A 17,843-nucleotide genomic window follows, 5' to 3' on the forward strand; every position below is an offset into this window, starting at 1 on the left:
TCCTACCCACCACCCTACAATCCCAACCTCCCACCACCCTACAATCCCAACCTCCCAATCCACCCCACAATCCCAACCTCCCAATCACCACATCCTAAACCACCACCCTACAATCCCAACCCCAAACCACCACATTCTAAACTACCACCCCACAATCCCAATCCACCCTACAATCCCATCCTCCCAATCAACCACCACCCTACAATCCCAACCTCCCAATCCACCCTACAATCCCAACCTCCCAAACCTCCCAATCCACCCTACAATCCCAACCTCCCAATCCACCCTACAATCCCAACCTCCCAATCCAACCACCACCCTACAATCCCATCCTCCCAATCCACCCTACAATCCCAACCTCCCAATCCACCCTACAATCCCAACCTCCCAATCCACCCTACAATCCCAACCTCCCAATCCACCCTACAATCCCAACCTCCCAATCCACCCTACAATCCCAACCTCCCAATCCACCCTACAATCCCAACCTCCCAATCCAACCACCACCCTACAATCCCATCCTCCCAATCCACCCTACAATCCCAACCTCCCAATCCACCCTACAATCCCATCCTCCCAATCCACCCTACAATCCCATCCTCCCAATCCACCCTACAATCCCATCCTCCCAATCCACCCTACAATCCCATCCTCCCAATCCACCCTACAATCCCATCCTGCCAATCCACCCACCACCCTACAATCCCATCCTCCCAATCCACCCACCACCCTACAATCCCAATCCACCCACCACCTTACAATCCCATCCTACCCACCACCCTACAATCCCATCCTACCCACCACCCTACAATCCCATCCTACCCACCACCCTACAATCCCATCCTACCCACCACCCTACAATCCCATCCTACCCACCACCCTACAATCCCATCCTACCCACCACCCTACAATCCCATCCTACCCACCACCCTACAATCCCATCCTACCCACCACCCTACAATCCCAACCTCCCAATCCACCCTACAATCCCAACCTCCCAATCCACCCTACAATCCCAACCTCCCAATCCACCCCACAATCCCAACCTCCCAATCCACCCACCACCCTACGCTTCCAACCTCCCTTCCAATCCCCCCCACCCTACAATTTCAAACCACCCCTCTTGATCGCTACAATCCTGAATCATCACCCCTCCAATCCCCACCACCCCCTCTTTTTCCCAAAACTTTAAAATTCCAACCATATATAATCCAATCCTCAAATTTCTAACCTCTCTAATCCGATCCGATCCCCCCCATTTACAGTCCAATCCCTCAGCACTTCCATTCAATCTACTCACCTCCCCCAGCAGGACACACATAGTACAATCCCCCCTCACCCTCCTATTTATCACACCCGCCAACCAATCAGATCAATCAGACCATTAACCCTTCCTGGGCGGGGCTTCTATATCTCTCTCTAGTCTCTAATGATGGATAAGGGATCAGAGATAGAAGTCTCTCCCCACATTCCCCATATTCCACAATCATCAAAGTAAGACACAGACTCATGTAGATAGGACTGACTTCACTGGCTGCATGCTTGTTTCTGGCCTCTGACCCACACCTACTGAACCCAGATGCAGCCAGGAAGCCGGCATTTTCAGGATGACAACCTTTATCAGACATCTGACTTCATTAGAAGATTATTATTTGCTGGAGTTACAGATCTGTTAGTCTTAGCAGAGTATTCATGGCCGACTTTCATATGCTACATGCTTGTTTATTGTAGGCAGACATGTGACCCGACTTCTAATATATCTCCACCCCAGAATTCTCACCTTTACCCCATCCGACTCAGCACAGGGATGGTGGGAACCCCTCATAATGGGGCACAGCGGGGGGTACAGACCCAGGAACTCAGCACAGGGATGGTGGGAACCCCTCATAATGGGGCACAGCGGGGGTACAGACCCGGGAACTCAGCACAGGGATGGTGGGAACCCCTCATAATGGGGCACAGCGGGGGGTACAGACCCGGGAACTCAGCACAGGGATGGTGGGAACCCCTCATAATGGGGCACAGCGGGTGTACAGACCCGGGAACTCAGCACAGGGATGGTGGGAACCCCTCATAATGGGCACAGCGGGTGTACAGACCCGGGAACTCAGCACAGGGATGGTGGGAACCCCTCATAATGGGCACAGCGGGGGGTACAGACCCGGGAACTCAGCACAGGGATGGTGGGAACCCCTCATAATGGGCACAGCGGGTGTACAGACCCGGGAACTCAGCACAGGGATGGTGGGAACCCCTCATAATGGGGCACAGCGGGTGTACAGACCCGGGAACTCGGCACAGGGATGGTGGGAACCCTTCATAATGGGCACAGCGGGTGTACAGACCTGGGAACTCAGCACAGGGATGGTGGGAACCCCTCATAATGGGCACAGCGGGTGTACAGACCCGGGAACTCAGCACAGGGATGGTGGGAACCCCTCATAATGGGGCACAGCGGGTGTACAGACCCGGGAACTCAGCACAGGGATGGTGGGAACCCCTCATAATGGGCACAGCGGGTGTACAGACCCGGGAACTCAGCACAGGGATGGTGGGAACCCCTCATAATGGGGCACAGCGGGGGTACAGACCCGGGAACTCAGCACAGGGATGGTGGGAACCCTCATAATGGGCACAGCGGGTGTACAGACCCGGGAACTCAGCACAGGGACAGTGGGAACCCCTCATAATGGGCACAACGGGTGTACAGACCCGGGAACTCCGCACAGGGATGGTGGGAACCCCTCATAATGGGCACAGCGGGTGTACAGACCGGGAACTCAGCACAGGGATGGGGGAAACCCCTCATAATGGGGCACAGCGGGTGTACAGACCCGGGAATTCAGCACAGGGATGGTGGGAACTCCTCATAATGGGCACAGCGGGTGTACAGACCCGGGAACTCAGCACAGGGATGGTGGGAACCCCTCATAATGGGCACAGCGGGTGTACAGACCCGGGAACTCAGCACAGGGATGGTGGGAACCCCTCATAATGGGCACAGCGGGTGTACAGACCCGGGAACTCGGCACAGGGATGGTGGGAACTCCTCATAATGGGCACAGCGGGTGTACAGACCCGGGAACTCAGCACAGGGATGGTGGGAACCCCTTATAATGGGGCACAGCGGGTGTACAGACCCGGGAACTCAGCACAGGGATGGTGGGAACCCCTCATAATGGGGCACAGCAGGTGTACAGACCCGGGAACTCAGCACAGGGATGGTGGGAACCCCTCATAATGGGCACAGCGGGTGTACAGACCCGGGAACTCAGCACAGGGATGGTGGGGACTCCTCATAATGGGGCACAGCGGGTGTACAGACCCGGGAACTCAGCACAGGGATGGTGGGAACCCCTCATAATGGGGCACAGCGGGTGTACAGACCCGGGAACTCAGCACAGGGATGGTGGGAACCCCTCATAATGGGACACAGCGGGTGTACAGACCCAGGAACTCAGCACAGGGATGGTGGGAACCCCTCATAATGGGGCACAGCGGGTGTACAGACCCGGGAACTCAGCACAGGGATGGTGGGAACCCCTCATAATGGGGCACAGCGGGTGTACAGACCCGGGAACTCAGCACAGGGATGGTGGGAACCCCTCATAATGGGGCACAGCGGGGGGTACAGACCCGGGAACTCAGCACAGGGATGGTGGGAACCCCTCATAATGGGGCACAGCGGGTGTACAGACCTGGGAACTCAGCACAGGGATGGTGGGAACCCCTCATAATGGGGCACAGCGGGTGTACAGACCCGGGAACTCAGCACAGGGATGGTGGGAACCCCTCATAATGGGCACAGCGGGTGTACAGACCCGGGAACTAAGCACAGGGATGGTGGGAACCCCTCATAATGTGCACAGCGGGAGTACAGACCCGGGAACTCAGCACAGGGATGGTGGGAACCCCTCATAATGGGCACAGCGGGTCTGTACACCCGCTGTGCCCATTATGAGGGGTTCCCACCATCCCTGTGCTGAGTTCCCGGGTCTGTACACCATCTCCCCATCCTTTGTAACCAGATGTCCTTCCTCATTCTTTATGGGACCAATATGGTCTGTCCTCCCTTTTTTACTGACGGCTACAGTGCGGCTCGATAATTCTGGAAGGGCGTACATTGACGTCCTCCCAGAATCGTGCTCCCCTGGAGCGAGCACAGGGGAATATCCATGACCGCTGGGTCCAGATTACCCGGCGCATCACGGATCACGGTAAATGGCCACTGACAGCGTCCGTTTACCATGTGATCGCGCCGGCAAATGATGGAGCGATCACTAGTAAACAAACCGGCGTCATGTCTGGTTCCTCTCTCCCCTCTCTGTACCGATCAGTCCAGTGCGAGGGAAGAGAACGGATGCAGCAGCGCCGTGGGCTAGATCTGTAGTGCCCACAGGGCTGCTCCTTGACAATTGCAGCCTCTGCCATCCCTCCATACTAAGCCTGCCATCCCTCTGCCATCCCTCCATACTAAGCCTGCCATCCCTCTGCAATTTCTCCATAATAAGTCTGCCATTCCCTTATACTAAGCCTGCCATCCCTCTGCCATCCCTCCATACTAAGCCTGCTTGTTCAAAAGACTTATGCTTAGCTTCATGGATTATACATTGGGGTGTTTTCTTTCCAAAATGGGGTCATTTTTGGGGCGTTTCCATTGTCCTGGTGCTCCAGGGTCTTCAAAAGTGTAAGAGGTAGTCATGAACTCGGATGTGTAATTTATGTCTCCAGATCGCCTGAAGGCGCTCCCTGCATGTTGGGCCTCTGTATGTGGCCACGCTGTGTAAAAGTCTCACACATGTGAAGGTGCTCCTTGCATGTTGGGCCTCTGTATCTGGCCACGCTGTGTAAAAGTCTCCCACATGTGGTATCCCCATACTCAGGAGAAGGAGCAGAATGTGTTTTGGGGTGTAATTTGTGGAATGCATGTGCTGTGTGTGAAAAATAACCTGATCTGACAATTTTGTGGGGAAAAAAATATTGATTTTGCAAAGAATTGTGGGAAAAAATTACAACTTTAAAAAACTTACCATGCCACTTACTAAATACCTTGGAATGTCTTCTTTCCAAAAATGGGTAATTTGGGGGGTATTTATACTTTTCTGGCATGTTAGGGTCTCAAGAAATGAGATCGGCCGTCAGTACTTCAGGTGTGATCGATTTTCAGTGATCGGCCCCACAGCTTGTGGACTCTATAACTTTCACAAAGACCAAATAATATTCACCAACTTGTACTTATATTTACCAAAGTTATGTAGGAGTGTACATTTTGGCCAAAATTTATGAAGAAAAAATTACTTATGTGCAAAATTTTATAACAATAAAAATACAATGTTTACATAATTTTCAGTCTTTTGTAGCGCAAAAATAAAAGCGGAGATTAAATACCACCAAAAAAAAGCTCTGTTTGTGGGGAAAAAAGGACAAACATTTCATATGGGTACAGTGTTGTATGACTGAATAATTGTCATTCAAATGTGAGAGCTCCAAAAGCTGAAAATTGGTCTGGTTAGGAAGGGGGTAAGTGCCCCGGTGGTCAAGTGGTTAAATAATTTCTCTCCTCCGCTGTGTGTCTTTCATGTTCTCTCTTAGCCGCCCCTTGTAACGGCTACCCAAGTAGTGTGAGGGTCTCAGCCGTTGGAGACGTCCTTTCCCCTGGCAAGCTGCGATATGCAGGTACCGCCGGTATATCCCATCGAACGCCCTTCCAAGAAACGAGACGGGCTACGTTTGCAGAGTCAAGCAGGACTGACTTTTAATGCCACATTTTTCTTCCTTATATCTGGTTACAAACTGTACAGAAACAAATGACACTCCCCCCCCCCAGGGGGGACTTCAATACACATACTTTGAAACAATAACATTCCCTAGAGCCAATCAGCCGCTAGACGTTTTGGCTCCTACTTAGCTCGATCAGACAATAGAATTCAATTAACCTTTAAAACAATTATCACTCACACATAATCCCCATCAGCATACACCTCACAGGAGGCTGTTACCTACACAAAAGAGAGTTCATTAGCTATGCGAAGGGGACATTAGCAATTAGCAGTGAAAGAGACTTGTCCAATTAATTCTTTGAGCTCAGAATACAATGTGGTACATCCAATTGTGACAGCCATGCAGTTCCTTGTAGTCCCCCTGCATGAAGATTATAACTGTCCAGGCAGCATGCATATGTCCGTTACAGCCGCCCTGATTGCCCCCTTACATTTCTTGTTCCATTCCTGACAGGAATAATTCATTATCTTGTGATAATTGTAGGAAAGACACTTGTGATGGTGTTACCCTCTGTACTGCCCTCAGTGACTGATGTGAGGAGGATAATGATTTTTTTATTTTTTTTTGAAAAGCCTATGGCGTGTGAACACACCCAAAAAACTCCACCCGGTGCAGAAAAAATGTGCACACCCATAAAGAGTGTTCACAAAAACGTGCAGACGGGTGCAACGTCAAGTGGTCCTCCTGTGAAGAGGGACCCAAACCCTGATCCCCCGGGGCGTTAGGCTCCAGACCGGGACTGAGGTACTGTGGTCCGAGCAACCGAAGCCGACACGGACCCAACTTCCTCGGAGGGACTGCCGAAACAGAACCCTCCCAGTACTAGGTGGGGCTCCCCCGAAGGGAGACCCCATGAGAGCAGGTGAACTAAGCCAGAAGGCCATGTCCACCCACTCCCAAGACGTTCAGGGCTGGCCCGAGGACCCGCACCCTACTAATCACACAGTGACACAAAACGTGCACAACAAAAAAAGTGACAAACACAGGCTTAAATAAAATAAAGTGGGGGAAGGGATAGTGGAGAGTGAAAGAAGTGGCCATTGTGGTGAAACAATGACCAGGCCCTCCGGCCAGGAATAAAAAATTCCTCCGGTCCTAGCCAAAAGGCCCGGCCCAGGAGGCAGGTGCTAAAAAAAGCGTGTATCTGGTGCAGTGACCGTGGTATCCTTCAATCAATGTGTCCCTCACACACAGTGATCTTCAGATACCCCTGGACTGCCACTCCAGGGGCACATGCACCATAGGCTTTTCGTTCCATATCCGACCCCCCGACCGGCCAGTGCAGCCCTCCACCCCTGCCAGCTAGAGAGCCCTTCAAGGTTTTCTTGGGGAGAACTGCCACTCAGATAACAGCCTCCACCAATACTAGCCCCTCCACCCCTGCCAGCCAACCCGGCGGATTTGCATGGCTCTACCCCGTCATACCACAGGGCATTACCAGCTCCTCCAACCGGATCGCTGACAGAGATAACACTTACACCAGCCAGCCAGAAGGCCAGACTAGGACTCGGCAAAAAGACCAAGACCAAGCGCAGTACCCATCCTCACCAGGGGCACCCTTCCAGATGGCTCAGACTCAACCATGGGCCGGCCCACAGTATTCTGTCGGGCAGCACAGCGTAGTCCCTGCTGAAACCATCCTTCCAGGTGCAATGACGTCATTGGATTGCATCCACCCTCCCCATGTAGGAGGTGCTTCAGCGCTCCGCTGACAACTGATAAGGACAGATACCACACCCAGTCCTAGCCAAAAGGCCGAGAAGCAGCAGGGAAGACAACCACGATCAGCACGGCCTAAAGTGCAATGGCCGAGCCTCGCCCTGGGAGAACCACCTTCATGATCATGGTGTCTCCCCTGCCATGTAAGTAAGTGAGGAGGATAATGATGAGTGAGAAGCGGTCATACACCCAAGGAGGACCACAACCATCCATGAAGACATTGAGCAGCGCTGAGTGTTCAGCTCCTGTCTACTCAGGATGGTAGGAGGTCCCCTGAAAAGCTTCATATGTTCTGTGGAATAATAACTCCTCCCAATAAGAGGAGGGAAAGGACACAAAGAATGATGGGAAGGAGGAGGAGCCATTGAAGAGTTTGATTTGCTAGACAGTTGTCACGATCTTCTGAGTTTGAGAATTCAGTCAGAATCTCTGCGAATCAATTGGCTCCTCTCCAATTCCCTCACAAACCGTCATTGCGCTTTGTCCGGCCTTAGTAAGTAAACCAGGATGTTTGAAAGAACCCGGACAGTGGCATGTCTGAGAACTCAGAGCCTGGCTCCAGAACTTCTCTAAAACAAGGTTCAAGATGGTCAGTGAGCCACTGGGAACTCTTCTACATCTAGGTACTAGGTGGGACCTGATCTTAGGTGGTCAATCCTGGATCTACATGTAGACCTGGGTGGTATCAGGGGTCATTCCTGGATCTACATGCAAACCCCGTTGGTCTCTGGGGGGGGGGGGGTCATCCTTGAATCTACATGTAGACCAAGGTGGTCTCTGGGGGGGTCATTCCTAGATCTACATGTAGGCCCAGGTGGACATTCTTGAATCTACAGTTAGACCTGGGTGGTCTCTAGGGGTCATTCCTGGATCTACATATAGGCCTGGGTAGCCTCTGGGGGGGGGGGGGGTATTCCCTGTATCTATGTGTAGACCCATGTGGTCTCGGGTTCATTCCTACATGTAGGCCTGGTTGGTCACCCTATGATCTACATGTAGCGCTATTGGAAGATTAGGGGAAAGTTCCGAGAAATAGTTGTCTCTGAACTAGTTTGTTTAAATTTGGGGCCTCTGCTCTAGCGTTGGCTGTGCATGCCGTCGTTGCCGGAAAAGGGTGTTCCGCCCCGGGACGATAGGTGGCAGCAGTGGAGTCAAGTGCAGTTGGATATTCCCCTCAGCAGCCAATCAGGGAGGGTGATAGCCTCGCTGTGCATGCTGGGGAGGGGTTTTTAGGGGCAGATGCCATTCTCTCGAGGCTCTTCATGTGGTGCCCACCATTGGGGTAGCCATTCCACGACACCCCCGCAAATGGCCCTCCTGGGAGTGGTGTGTGTGTCAGTGTTCCTGGACCACGTTGCCCCTGGGCAATTGATCTGCTGTGCGGACCCAGTGATTGGCTGGGTCCCCAACCTGAAGGTGGTCCTGAGCTGTCCGTCCAATTGGAGGAAGCTGATGAGTCTGTCCGAAGATACCAAGCACGAGGCTGGTGTTCCAGGAGGGGCCTGTCCATTCATCGGGGGACGACTCTGGTTCTGAGAGGCTGGATGTTGGTCGCCTGTCAGTTGCCAATTTGACCAAAACCACCTGAAGGAGATCCGGCTGAATCTACTGGGAGGATTCCGAACCATAATTGTCTCCAATCTTTAGGAGGGTCTGTGGCAGAGACTTAATCCCAAGTGACACTCTGGCTGCCAGGCTGGTGAGAAAGACCTGTCTGGATGCATTGTACCCACTCTGGCTGGAGGGGCAATGTAAAGTGTCATTGGCAGGAATGTTTCCCTACCCAGTTACACCTGAATTTGCCATCTTTTATTCTGCCATCCCTTCACTTCTATCATTTTACCCGGTTGAGTAATAAAGCACAGAAAAGACATTCCCTTTATTGCAGCGCTCATCCAGTACCCTAGACGGCAGAGATACAGAGGTAACGTGCCACCCAAATCAAACCACCAGCAGCTCCTTCGGGGGTAGTGCTACATACATATAGACCCAGGTGGTCTCTTGAGGTTGTTTCCAGGATCTATATGTAGAACTGGACAGTCTATGGGGGGGGACATCATTCTGCAGTTGTCCACACATCTTCCCACCATGCCAATCCCATGGCTTTGATACTATAGACCAGTGATGGGGAACCTTGGCACCCCAGATGTTTTAGACCTACATTTCCCATGATGCTCCACTACACTGCAGAGTGCCTAAGCTTCATGGGAAATGGAGTGCCAAGGTTCCCCATCGCTGCTCTAGACCGAGCATCCAGGAAAGTCATACGCAGGTAATTCTCAAGGGCCCCCCCAGAAATCATGTGACGTGTAAACCCAAAACCACCAAAATTTCACACTTCGATATCACCACACCAACCTAAAACTTGGTCTGAACCAATTAGGCCCCACCATCTCATTGGCTCCTCTAGCAGGCTTCCTAGGAGAACATTCTCAGCACAGGTCAGAAGGAGTTAGTAAGATGACCATGCCCATGTGGGGCGCCAGAAATATTTCTGCACCCAGGCGCCTGACCCTAGGATCGGCCCTGAGAACATTCTCAGCACAGGTCAGAAACCTGGAGAATGAAAAGCAGCCGTGGGAACATCTCCCCATGGAGAAATGTTCTATGGAAGCTTCCATATCCAACTGGAACATTAATTATGAACAATCTGATTGCCTAGAGGGCTTGTATGTAATACAAGAGCAGCACCATGACTGTTCCTGTATCCATAGTCATAGAAACTCAGACAATTATTGGTTTTATACTTTTTTTTTTTATTAGGTCATGTGTAACATTAACACTTCCATTACTGGAGCCACTCCTAGGAGTACAATAAAGACACAACCCCTAGAGCACTTTTACTGTCCGGGGTGATTAGCAGCACATTGTATTATTGGAGATCCTTGGCTGGAGACGGCAGATCCAGTCCGGGACGCTCTGCTAGGAGAAAGTGATCAGAGACTCCATGACTGGACGGCAGGAGAGGAACAAGGGAGACCATCCCCCAGCTGGGAGATCCAGTTTACATCGTTCCCCCGGACATCACACTTTCCCAGCATCCTCCTCTTCAGAATAACGATGGAAGGACTTTGCCAGGAGGGGCTCCAGCATTTCATTCCTCCGGTTCCTTCTCTGGATGGTCCACCAGGTAACGGCACAGATCACAGCCACAAGAACCAAGGCCGCTATGACCGTTATTACCCCAATCTCCTCATGTCTTAATGGACGACCTACAAAAGAGAAAAGTTTATCAATCCTCAATATTACATTACAAATCACAAGTCATAACACCGAGGTTCATTGAGAATGTTCTCCTCACAGCCAAGACCATCTCTCCTCTTCCCTACTGGTTCCCATGGATAGGAGGCCCAGAGCCGTCACCAACTGGGAATGTGCTTCCAGCATAGACACCCAACACTTATTCAGCCCCCCCCCCCCTGGAATAAAGCCACTTCTTGGAGGTCATGATCATAAAGTAGTCACCCGGCACATAATGCAGCACTTGACAGGAGATCATCAAGGACACCTGGGAAAGACTAGCTTCTATAAAATAAAAGCCATTATAGAATTCTCAGACACGATACTTACTAGGCCACTGAATGTCGTAGGAATAGCCCAGGTTTTCTGGGGCAGTTGCAAACATCTCACTGTTGGGCACTGGGGGCCAGAAGGGAACCATATTGTGTCGTCTATTATGGCCTATAGGAGCATTTTCCAGGGGATACTGTGTGAAATCTACAACAAAAACAGTCCTTCGTTATGGAACCATTGACTTAGATAAAATCATTCTAATTGTAGTATGTGTACTTCATAAAATTAGAAGTGACCCAGCCTGGCTCCAAACACAAGAATGGACCCCAGGAGCCGTCCATGTACAGATTATGCAGCTACTAGAAAAAGCCAGCAGGACTACAAGAACCACAATTGCTCAGCTTACAGTTCCAATTCCATAACTTTAGAATTTGGGCAAAGATTTCATATCAATGTGTACCGCCACAGCTTGGTTACTACAAGTATGGAAGAGCTCATCAAGACTCCTACCCTCCACCCTACAGATCGTACCGGCACTGTGTCTCCTCAGCCATTCGTCAAACACGGCATCTGTGAAGTATGCAGCAGCACAAAGATCGGGTCATTGGGGGAGATGTGGGTCTGTCCTCCTGTACCATTGAGGAACAGGTGAGCGAGGTTATGGAGGCTTCGGACTGTTGGGTTGTACTGACCAGACGGCTCGCTGTACCCTGTGGAATGAGAAGTTCACCATTAATACATGAAGACAAAAACCCTTCCTCAGTGACCTCATGGTAAAGACCTACAGGACTATCGTTTGATGCTCCCGCCCCATAACATCCAGGTGGACTCGTCCTTTCAGTTACACAAATCAATGGACGACACAGAGCCTTCAATGGCAGCAACAGCCTCATATTAGATCAGGGGTGTCCTAATGTCAGAGGCCAGAGATATCTCCATCATCAGTAGGAGGAATTGTTCCATCATTGGTGCCAGTGGAAGGAATAGGGTCCACCATTGTCATCAATGAGAATTATGCTCCTCTGTTGGTGTAGGTGGACAGAATGGAGCCTCTCCATTCATATTCAGAGGAAAGAAAGTCTTGAAGCAATGAGAATAGTGCCCCAAGTGTTACATAAAGACATGCAAATGACCACATCTGGCCCACTGGCCACACTTGGAGACCCCTGTATTATAGAGACCACCAGCTCAGCCTCCAATTAGAAAGTCATCCCGAGTTTTGGGTGTTCTGTACCTTCAATCGTGTTCCGGAAGCTTTCAGAAGAGTTGGAAAAGAATGGCGCCGTGTCAAACAAATTTACTTCCAGACAAAGCAAAACCTCTTCCATCTCGGGAAGTCTTTGCACCATGGGCCGCGCCACATTCCCTGCAGGATTCCTCTGGATTGGTCCTCCAGCTGTACCTGAAGATTGGGAAAGGAAGGATTTAATCTCACCATACATATTAGACATGTGCAATTCATTCTGAATCACAATTTTTTTTGAAGGATCTGAATTTATGAATCACAATAGTAACAAATTTCAAACAGGAAACATTGCAATAAATACAGTAAGGTATAAAAATGAAAGATGGCAGAGGAGTCCTACAGCTGCTGGATAGAATATAGCAGTCTTCCCAAATTCAAATAGATTTGAATAGCATAAAATAGAAATAGAGCCATCTTCTGAAATTCAAATATGGATTTTAAAGTTGTATTTGAATATTCCGCATCCATTAAAAAAAACATCAAATCCGGTCGAAAAAAAAACCAAACAAAAAATCCTAACAAAGTTTACCAAGGTGACCAGTTTAATGTGGCATAATTTCAGGTCATGCCGTATAAGGTAGGTTCCCCTCCCCCCCACATCAGAGCCAGCCTTGCTCATGAGTGCCAGGTTGCATGTGTGACAATAATCCCCCCCCCCCCCCCATGTACTCACTGTTGCAGATTGTTCCGAGGCTCTCGTAGTCTTCTACATCTTCACAAACAACTCTCCATTGAGAGAAGACAGAATTTGGGCTCAGCAGATTTCCTCCAAAATTGCTCCTCGCACCCATCAGGTCATCAGTGCAGATATCACATCGGTTTCCACCAATGGCAAAATTCCAGTAAGGCAAGGAAAACGAGGGATCTTCCAGAGGTTCTTCAGACACAAGAAGATGGGGAAAGAGCGAGAATTAGAGCCACCGATTCATCATCTAGTTCTACATAACAAATCACTAAAATTAACAAAATTGCCTATTTTTTGCCAAATACAAGATAATCTAATGAGGTATATTACGCACCACGGACTAGGATTTTGCATCAACTATCCAAAAATCCGACTTCAACCAAAATGTAACATTTTAAGTTTAAATAGGGAAAGTAACTGACTCTCAAATATGGTTCCTCAAGCAATGAGGAGCTTCTGCCTCACAAAAGTAATCAATGGGGGGGGGGGGATTATTCCCAATGACCATGAATACAAGGAGCATTATGACCAGTGACCATAGGGAGTGAGCTATAGATAATTGGCATTCCCTGAGCCCATAAAGATGAAGGGTTCCACTATGAAAAGGTGAGGAAGGCCGGTCCAAACCAAGTTTGCTCTCCCTGTCATGGACTGACCGACATTTTCTCTTGGTAAGGAAATAGGCAAAGTCTTCCCAGTAGGACAAACAGTTAAATAACAGACAGTGCCTTATCTAGCCACATCCATAGACCATAACCATTGGTGTCACTTGTTGTGTATTCTGGTCATGTGATCCCAGCAGATATCTTACAATGCATTTCAATACCCCCCACTTTTATCAGATATCGGTGAGGACACCATCCCCCGTAGCAGAGAGCAATGGGAATTAGGGTTGTCCCGATACCACTCTTTTAGGACAGAGTACAAGTACCGATACTTTTTTTCAAGTACTCGCCGATACCGAATACCGATACTTTTTTTTTTAATCTCATGACAGCGGCACATGTGTCAGTATTTTTTTTTTTTTTTTTTATCTTTAACAATTTGTTTTTAATTTTTTTTTTATTTTTTTTTTTAAGGGGGGGGTGGACCGTGTCAGTGTTTTCTTATTTTTTTTTATTTTCTACAATTTTTTTCTTTTTTTTTCAGCCCTGTTGGGGGGGCTTTGGTGAGATATCAGGGGTCTTAACAGACCTCTGACATCTCCCCTTTGAGACACAGAAAGGGACTAGGGACACATGTTCCCCTGTCCCTTTCTCAGCAGCCTCAGCTGCGCTAAAAATGAAAGGAAAGAAGACAGCATCTTCTCTTCATTCATAAACTGAAACATTGTAATCACAGTTTACAATGTTTCAGTTATGTGAACAGACAGAGTCAGTGATCACCGACTCTGTCCATTTGGAGCAGTAAGGAGCCGGATTTACCGGCTCCTACCCCGCTCTCCATCCTCACATTTCCAGGGGGTGGAGGAGAAACACTGTGGGATGCACGGGAGAGAAACACGGCGGGATGCACGGGAGAGAGGGAGGCAGACAGACTGCAGCAAAACGGAGGTGGGCGGGAGGAGGACACGGGACAGTGAGCGGTGATTGTGTGTGGGGGAGTTTTAAAATCAGCGGTGATCGTGCTTAAAGCAGCTGAAAGCCGCGCGGGGGGGGGGGGGGGGGTGTAGAGAAGCAGAGAAATAAATGTTAAATCTATACAGCGGTGATCGGTGCTTGCAACTTCCCCTTGCACTGATCACCGCTGACAGTACAAGTATCGGGTGAAGCATTTGCCCAAGTACTCGGGCAAATGCTTGGTATCAGTCCCGATACTAGTATCAGGACAACCCTAATGGGAATGAACTCATCTCATGACCAACCTATCCATGGAGGAACATTGCAAAGCAATCCCATCTTTCACCCTCTGAGGACCAATGATGAGCGTTTGACCCAAGTAACTGGTGACCCCCCCCCCCCCCAGGACTCCTACACTTCATATAAATAGCTTTATGTGCCGGTCCCATATCACACCAAAGGGTACAAGATATCAGATGGAGGGGGGCCCCTTCCTCGAATACAGAAACAGATCCGACAAGTGTGTAACATTTCCCGGCCCTCCCAGAAAGGGTTAAAGTTTACCTGAATGTCTCTTTCCAGCTGCAGCAAATGGAACCTGTGCCATGTGAGGAAGGCCGGACCTTCATGAGAGAAGTCAATCCCTCCAGCACTGCCTGATCCCGGCCCAGGAAGGTTTTGCTGGACACTGTAGTAGTGAGTCCAGACGAAGAAGTCATAAAGTGGAGATGTTCTGGAAATGAGTGGCGTTCCTCTCGGGATCGATCAGCTGATCGTAGTGTCTGGTGGCGATGACGTAATCCGGGTGGACGGTGTTCTTCGCAAGGTGGAGGGCATCAATGAAATTCTGGCGCTCCGTATCATTCAAGGCAGAATATTTCTTCTTTCTAGACAAGAATTGAAAGCGGAATTGTCACAGGAGATGATTGGAAGCCACAAATATCTTCCCCAGAAGTCTCAGATTTGTGGGTGTGGGCATTTATGGCTTCATGATAAACCTACTATGACATCACATAGGTCATTTCTATGTACACACCTGTGCAGTTTCATATGGGGGGGTCTATCCTTCACTTTATCCCGCTACTAGTGGACTGTCAGAACTGGGAATCCATACTAGACCCTTAATCTCTGCATGGCCTGGGGGATGGGCAACATGCTTCCACCACTCCTCTGGAATACCACATGCTCTCAGCATAGGGCAATACCTGGCCAGGGGGGGTGAAGTGGGCCCGGTGGATGTCAGGGTGGCCAAGCATGTGGTGGGGCACAACTTCCTTAGCCAGCCATTGACAGCAGGAGCCATCTTGTTCCTCCATGACAAACACCCCAAACATTTGGTTCAACTTCCATCCGAACCCAACGCTCAGCTCATCATTCCCGTTTGAGCGCGCTCTGGTAGGGGGCGCTAGTGATACATCATTCTTGGTTACATTTCATGGGGAATCAGGATGGTCTAGGTTGGCGACATCTTACAGGGCTTTCAACCCCTGAGGGGTCACCAACCATGGGGGGACCTACCTTCACAGGCCTTTGGGGTCTACAGGTTCCAAGGATTCCTAGGGGGTGGGAGGAAGCAGATCTCCCCTCCTTACTGGTGTTCCTGAAGATTTAGGCCAAGAGAAATCCAGCTGCATCTCCCATATGGGAGGTGTTTGGTGACTAAATCCTTAAGCCAGACCCCCCCCCTCCCCCTCATCCAAAGACTTCTGAGACCAGGAGAGATGAAGGTCTAGTCTGAGTTCTGAGATCCTCCATGTCTGGAGAAGTTCTGAGATCCTCCATGTCTGGAGAAGTTCTGAGATCCTCCATGTCTGGAGAAGTTCTGAGATCCTCCATGTCTGGAGAAGTTCTGAGATCCTCCATGTCTGGAGAAGTTCTGAGATCCTCCATGTCTGGAGAAGTTCTGAGATCCTCCATGTCTGGAGAAGTTCTGAGATCCTCATGTCTGGAGAAGTTCTGAGATCCTCCATGTCTGGAGAAGTTCTGAGATCCTCCATGTCTGGAGAAGTTCTGAGATCCCTCCATGTCTGGAGAAGCTCTGAGATCCATCCAAGTGACTGGTTGACCATTGTTCTACCATCCGGGACAAACAGCCACACCGGGAGATGGAGTGTCTGGGATCTTCTTGCCACGCACATGACATCTGAGGTCTCCATTGATCAGATGAAGAAGCAGAATGATTGGATATCAGTGAAATAGACACAACTCTAGTCTTCCTTCTACTCACCCACAACAACGGGCCGATCGCAGTCATCTCCGCTCCATCCAGGTTTGCAGCCACCACAGTCGTGTCCATAGAAGCGCTCATTGCACAGACAAGCCCTTTTGGAAGAAGCGAATCGGCCAAAATTCCCGGTCGTCCAGTCCCTCCATTTTATACTGGGGTCCATGAGGCCTGGCGTCCACTGTGATCGGCATGCAGCGCCCACGGCCCACGGTAAAGCCGCAGAGGTCGCTGGGGATTTGGAGACCGCTGAGGGTAGAGGCCGGGACAACACTCTCCGGTAGCCAAGGCCTCTGGGGTGGCACACTGGCGGGGGAAAACTGGGCAGAAGCCAAGTCCAAAGAAGGGTGACCACCAACACTACAGCATGGGGACCCGAGATTTACAGAGCGACATGGTTCCGGGACAGTCGTGGTTCTAGAAGAGAGACAAGAATAGGAGGTCACCTTCATTATAACCTTGGGGGCAAAACCCTACAATACATCCAAATAAATGCCCCCCCAGAACTCCGACTTTCTATTCAGAACGAGGAAAAAAACTCAACCCAAGGAAATTACATACACAGGAAATAGGAATATTCCCAACAACCCCCCCCCCCAGATTCCCACCACCCCTACAATCCCAACCCCCACCTCTGTACTAGGCCCCCCAGATCTCCCACCATCTCTAACTGCAGTGTTTGCGCATGGTACCATTCCACTACCCAAATCCTCACCACCCTACAATCCCAACCCCCCAATCCACCCACCTACAATCCCAATCCACCCACTACAATCCCAACCCCCCCCCCACCACCAACCTTCATCCCAACCCCCCCCACCACCAACCTACAATCCCAACCTCCCAATCCCCCCACCAACCTACAATCCCAATCCCCCCACCACCAACCTACAATCCCAACCTCCCAATCCCCCCAACCTACAATCCCAATCCCCCCACCACCAACCTACAATCCCAACCTCTCAATCCCCCCACCAACCTACAATCCTAATTCCCCCACCACCAACCTACAATCCCACCCCCCCCCAACCTACAATCCCAATGCCCCCACCACCAACCTACAATCCCAATCCCCCCCCCCCCCCCCCCCACCTACAATCCCAATCCCCCAACCTA

The 17,843-nt window shown here is 50.3% G+C and overlaps 1 non-coding gene across 1 annotated transcript; it reads right to left on the bottom strand.

Moving 5' to 3' along the window:
• Window positions 1-7,494: 7,494 nt before the first annotated feature.
• On the bottom strand, window positions 7,495-7,651 carry LOC120925643. Its single transcript, XR_005746864.1, has one exon. It is a non-coding gene; the product is annotated as a U1 spliceosomal RNA (small nuclear RNA).
• Window positions 7,652-17,843: the final 10,192 nt, after the last annotated feature.

Source organism: Rana temporaria, chromosome 1 (assembly GCF_905171775.1).
Source record: "Rana temporaria chromosome 1, aRanTem1.1, whole genome shotgun sequence".
NCBI classification, from domain to species: Eukaryota; Metazoa; Chordata; class Amphibia; order Anura; family Ranidae; genus Rana; species Rana temporaria.